This window comes from Crocodylus porosus, unplaced genomic scaffold (genome assembly GCF_001723895.1).
Source record: "Crocodylus porosus isolate Cpor-Errol unplaced genomic scaffold, CroPor_comp1, whole genome shotgun sequence".
NCBI classification, from domain to species: domain Eukaryota; kingdom Metazoa; phylum Chordata; order Crocodylia; family Crocodylidae; genus Crocodylus; species Crocodylus porosus.
Window position 1 is genome coordinate 6,472,720 of NW_017728916.1, and position 6,013 is coordinate 6,478,732.

General features: G+C 61.5%; 1 protein-coding gene across 1 annotated transcript in view; it reads right to left on the bottom strand.

Annotated features, from left to right (window-relative positions):
* Nucleotides 1-5,640, bottom strand: part of GJB1 (gap junction protein beta 1) — a 9,140-nt gene extending 3,500 nt beyond the window's left edge. The window contains exon 1 of the mRNA XM_019536358.1: nt 5,536-5,640. The gene's annotated coding sequence lies outside the window, so the exon portion shown is untranslated. The remainder of the gene's footprint in view (nt 1-5,535) is intronic.
* Nucleotides 5,641-6,013: the final 373 nt, after the last annotated feature.

Consider the following 6,013-nt stretch of genomic DNA (forward strand, 5'->3'; position numbering starts at 1 on the left):
CGGGCAGCGGGGCGAGAGCCTCCAGCCAGGAGCCGCGCCTTGCTCCTGCACAAGCACTGGCTCAGCCCAGTCAAAGTCCCAGCCGGGGGCAGCCAACACCCAGGGCCTCTGCAGACGGCTTTAAGACACCTGATGTGTAGCAGAAAGGGGAGGGCAGCAGCAACCAGCAGTCTGGACACTTGAGAAATACCCAGAGTGGAGCAGAGGCATCCCCACACCTGGATCATCCTGAACCAGTGGCTATCCAAACTCCTCTTCCACCCCTCCAGTGGCGAAGGGGCCACAGCTTCCCTGGCGTCTATGCCAGTGCCTCACTGCTCCACCAGTGGCCATCCAGGTGAGCTTCTTCAGTCTAAACTTACTTCACTGCAACTTCAAGCTGTTGGTTCACATCCTCCTCTCCGCAGCGTGTCAAGTCTTCGAAGATTTCTGTCATCCTTACCCAGCTCCTCAGCTCCGGTTTGCAGCAGTGCCGGGGGTGCATCATGCTTCTTCTCCAGCCTCTCCCTGTTCTCAGCCGTGGCAGTCTTCTCTCGGGCGTCCCCAAGCAACCGGGACGTGGGGTCTCCTGCTGCTCCCTACAGTGCACCCAGGCACTGCTGCTCCTAGCTCAGGGAGCCAGCAGCCGCACGCACCAGGAGTGGCAGAGCAGCCCATGTAGCACATACAGACTGGGGAGGGGGCAGGCAGCAGAGTGGCAGACAGGACAGAGCGCAGAAAGCAGAGCAGCAGATCAGGTGACAGAAAGGCACTGGAGGGACTGGTGCGGGGCTAATCTGTGGCCGGCCTGCCAGGATGTTAGCCCCCATTGTCCTATCCTAGAGCTTCCCTGACCAGCACTTACCCAACCCACTCTTAAAAATCTCTTGGAGACGTCACCATGTCCTGAGGTATCTGCTCCACTGCAGCTGCTCTGACAGCGAGTCTATTTTGGTCTTTTTTTTTTTTTTTTTGCAAAAATATTTAATTCTCTGTGTGTGTGTGTGTGTATAAACTTTACCTCCAACCTGCTCGTAAACAGACACTCAGATCCCACAGTCGAGGACTGTATTAAAATGGGACTAAGTGAAATGTACTGGTACTACAGGAAGACAGAAGAGGACCATGGGAAAGAAATGGCAGAGCTCATCTGGTGGAGAGGAGTCTGGCACAGACTGTTTCACAGGGGGGCAGACCCTCTGATGAAGGCAGTGGGTGGAAACACAGCTATGGAGATGGGTGCACAGGTGCATGGGTGCAAGGTGCAAACTGTGTAACCGGTTTTTAATGGTTTAACTGTCAAAGTGTGCTTTGATCTGCCAAGTGAACCATAGGGGCCACTTGGCAGAATTTGTCTGCCTAATCTGAACATACGTTGCTGCACCTTCAAGTCACGGCCATGCTTCCTGCTCTCTGTGGCAAGGGGGAACAGGTTGTCTCTTGTTCAGGGCAGCCCCTCAGGTGCATGAAGACTGCTGTCATGTCCCCGCTTAAAGCGCCTTTTCCACAGCATGAACCTGCCTGTGTCTCAGCCTGTCCTCCTGTGACAGCCTGTATTTGTGTTTTGATTTCTCCCCCCAGGCTGCAGCACCTTGCACTTGTCACCACTCATCTTCGTCCTTTGGGCTCCAGAACAGCTTTCCTATCTGTTGAGAGCCATCTCAATTCACCTCCAGTGTGTTCACAGGCCTTCCAGGTGTTGCCTGCAGCTTTGCTCAGGAAGCTCGTTCTTTTCCAGCATCCAAATCATTAGCAAAGCACCAGGCCTAGGACACAGCTCTGTGAGGCTCTGCCTGAAACCGGCCATCCTGACAGGGACCCCTGATAATTGCCCTTTGCTTGCACCTATTGAGCCAGTTGTCCATCCACATTGTAGTAGTTCTGTCCAGCCCACATTTCTCCAACTGATTTGTGAGAAGGTCGTGCAGAACTTGTCAGAAGTCCAGATACGTGATATCCACCATGTTCCCTTCATTCGCACAGTTGGCTACTTGGTCGAAGATGGCGCTGGGATGTCCTTGGTGTGATTTGTTCTTACCAAATCCCTGCTGGCTGCTCCTGATCAGCCTTTCCTCTGCCAGCTGCTTGCAAACAGGCGTCCTTAGGATGTATGCCAGTAACGTCCTGAATCTGGAAACCCACAGGAGAAAGTGGGTGCAGGGCAGCAGTCCCATCCCCAAATCTGGGCCAGGGCTCAGGGGATGGAGAGCGAGCGCCTGGGGGGCAGGGCCACGCCTCAAAGAGATGGGGCAGCAGCACTCAGGCAGGATTTGGGTGACCAGGGAGCAGCAGTCTCCTGGGGCTGGGGCTGGGCCAGCTCCGGGCAGAACAGTGCTAAAGGCCAGAGCATGGTGGGCAGCCCAACAGTGGGGCACACAGTGCCCTGCTGCAAAGCAGTGAGCTCGAGCTGCTCCCTCCCATGCAGGGGGTCCCCTGGGCAAGTGGGCAGTGCTGCCAGCGTCGCCAAGTGCCATGCTGTGGGGAATCTCAGCCAGCTCAGGCCTGTGTCCAAGGTCACATCTGCGGCACCCCATGGTCCAGATGCTGCTTGACGAGCCAGCGGCTTCCAGGCTCCTTCCAGAGTTGAGGGCAGTGCCCAAACCAGTGAGCAACCAGTGGCTGCGGTGCCCTGGCACAGAGGCATTCCTGTCTCGGGTGCGGTGCAGTGCTGGGTGTGCTCGTGCACTGATGAATAAACCAGGCCAAGAGTCTCCCTAAAGATCAATAGCCATGGTCGCCTTATCGCTCCGGAGGCAGGGTGCGGGCCGGGCGTCAGCCGCAGGGGGTGCCAAGCCAAATCAGGTGTCAACAGCGGGGTGCAGGGCTTGGGCCCCACCTCATTCTGGTGGAGCCGACACCAGTTTTAGCCTCGCTGCAGGCTGAGTTTGCGCCCAACTCACGTTGCAACAACTGTCCTGGTGGGGACACGGGCAGCCAGGGGCCAGGGCATTCACAGCCTCCCCATGGGCTTGGCCTGGGTCACCCGTGCTGTCTGGAAACCCCCTCTGGCAGGCCAGGGCCTTGGTGCCGATCTGCAGAAGCAGGTAGCCAGCACTGGGACTGAGTCGCTGGCTGGTGAGCCCCATCTTCCTGGGCCTGCCCCGAGGCTGCCAAGGGTGCAGGGGTCCACAGGCTGTCGTAAAGTGGGGCTGGCAGGAAGCTCCAGAGGTCACATCCAGCCAAACTCCTGCCCAAGGCAGGATCATCCCTGCCCAAAGCATCCCAGACAAATCCACGGTCTTTGTAACACTGCCTTCAACCTGGACACAGCACGTCTTGACATCACCTGAGCCTGCCACAGGGAAGCAGGGGGGCCACAGCAGCCAACATCCCACTGCTGTAAACGACTGTTAGTATGTGCTCTGGAAATCAGAGGCAGGGCTGAAGGTACGTCTAGTCCAACTCCTGCCTGAGGCAGGATCAGCCCTGTCCAAACCACCCCACCCAAATCCGTAATCTAGGAGTGCTACCAGCCACCCTGACACAGCGCCGTTCATAGCCCCCAGCCAGCTTCTGTAAAAGGTGGTTAATATACACCCCAGCGATCCCAGAGGGAGGCTGTGCTCATTACAGGAGGAGGCAACCCCCCACCAAGCCCATGGCAATCCGACCGGGGGGAATCCTTCCTGACCCCAATTCTGGTGGTTGTCTGACCCTGAGCAGAGGAGCAAGACCCTCTGCCCAGGTGTCTCCAACATTAAGTCCCAGCAGGAACATGAGTCCAGCACAGCCAAAATCCTCGGTCCCCACATACGCACAGGAGAGTCCTGGTGTGGCAGGAACAGCAGGTTTGGCCAAAGATGAGCCCACGCGCCCAGAGCAGCTGCTGACCACCTCGGCCACCCCAGAGCCCTCGCAGGCACCTGCGGCCACAGCACAGCCCACCCCATACGCATGTGGAGGGCAGCCCAGCTGTGGGGCACAACCCAGCTCTGCAGTCCCCAGGCAGCCACAGGCAAGTGCCTTGGTCTGGTGCTGAGTCCTGCCCCTGCCTCCCGTCTTGGGGTGACCGCAGCGATGGCTACAGCCTCACAGGCCACTGCGGGGGGCAAGGAGCGGCTGCCCACAGAGGCCTGGTGACACTAGCCAGGCCCCTGGGGTGCCGCTCCCTGGGCTCCCCGCCGCCGGGATGCCTGGCACCAGGCAGCCGTAATGCTGGTGCCACGGGGCAGAGCTCAGCACAGCCGGGCAGGAGAGAGCAGGGCAGCTAACCTGCTCTGAGGTGGCCACAGCTTCCTGCTGCCCCCATGACGGGCACTGTTGCAATGGGGCTGCCCTCAGGCTGCTTGGCAGAGCTCATGGGCAAAGCTGAGCATCCCATGCCTGCCTAATTAGGCTGCCCCTGGGTGGCAGGAGCATCTGGGGAGCTCCCAGCATGTGGGGTAGGGAGCTCCCCCGTTGCAAGAGGGGCTGTGGCACATGCCTGGCCCCCGCTCACCTCTACCTGCTGCCTACAAGCCCAAGCCCTGGCTGGCAGCAGTGATGTTGCCCCCGCCTGCCGCAGCTCAGCTCCATGCTGTGGCCGTGGATGTGACCTGGCCTGCTGGCACAGCTGCTTCGTCCTTGATTTCCCCACACCTGCAAGAGGCACCGGGGAGGGCTTGTACCCTGGCCAGGAGGCAGGAAGATCCCAGGTGCTTGTGCAAGGTGGGGCAGCAGCTCTGCCAACCTCGGGTGCTCACAAGGAGCTGGAACAAAGAGCCCGATGGGCACTGGAGCGAGACGCTCCCTCCGAGCAGCCCCTTGCCTGTGCCCGCGGCCCCCGGCCTGCAGCTGGCTCCGCCATCTCCCCAGGACACTGCCCCAAGCCAGCCCGGGGACTGCTCCTCAGTGCCACAGATGCCCCTGCCATGATGTTTTCCCGGGGTCCACCATGGGCGGGGCGCTCCCATGCCAGGGCTGCAGGCTCTGGGCAGACTGGGACCTGGGCCCTGGCCGGGGCCGGCCACAGGCCTGGGCTGCGATGCCTCTTGAGCCCGTTGGACGGACCTGGGAGCAGCCTCCTGCAGGGGCTCAGGCCAGAGGCCACAGGCGCTTTGGAGCCAGTGAGGAGGAGGGGGCAAAGGTCGCTGTGGGCCTTGATGGGGAAGCAGGCAGCTGTGCTGCAGCCAGGCACATATCGTCCTCCTGCGATAGATACTGCAGCGCTGGCGGGGGCCACAGGGGCCGGGGCCCGGGACTCGCCCACGGGAGAGACGAAACCAGTTATGCAGCTGACCCAGACCCCGAACCCAGGCTGCGCCTAGGCCCAGACCGGGAGCACAGGGCACAGGCGGTCACACTACCCTTAAGTCCGCCCGCAGCTCCAACAGGCGTCTACTAAGGCCTGGCACCTCTGCCAGCACAGGCCTGGCGCTCGGCACCAGCCCCCAGAGCACCTCCCCTCCTAGTTCCCCTCGGGCCTGGGGCAGGGGCTGGGGGGCAGGGGGCTCTCCCTCCCCCGGGGGGACAGGGGCACTTCCTCTAGGTGGGGGCTAGGGGGTAGTGCATGGAGCATGCACCCGGGCAGGGGCATGTGGCTGGGGGAGGCGGCCAGCCGTGGTGGAGCCCACTCACCTCTGCAAGTGGGGCTGGCAGGCACTGAGCTGCTGTCTCCCGGGGAGGGCTGGCTCCTGCGGGCTCGGACTTTATACCTCCCTGCTCCCCGCCCGGCCCCTCCCGCCCGCGAGGCAGGCGCTGGCTCTGTCCAGGGCTTGCTCACGTCCAAGTAAACACTGTCAGGTGTGTCCATCCTGTGCCAGCCCCACTGTCCCCTATGCACCTGGGCTGGCCACACCTCCGGGGCTGCCCAGACACGCCAGGCCAGGCCACCCAGGGCAGCGGTTGATGCCAGGCAGGGCCAGGACCCCCAGCGGCCCCGGCCCAGAGCCACTGCGAGAGGAGAGCGGAGCCAGCCCAGTGCTGTGAGCTTCCCCGCAGCAGTGCTCTGAGCTGTGTCTACCTGCAGGGCCAGCCCGGGACCAGCGTGAAGGGAACTGCTGCTCGGGCACCGGCTGTAAAGCATTAACCGGCCTGGCCCGGCTCGGGGCCCGCG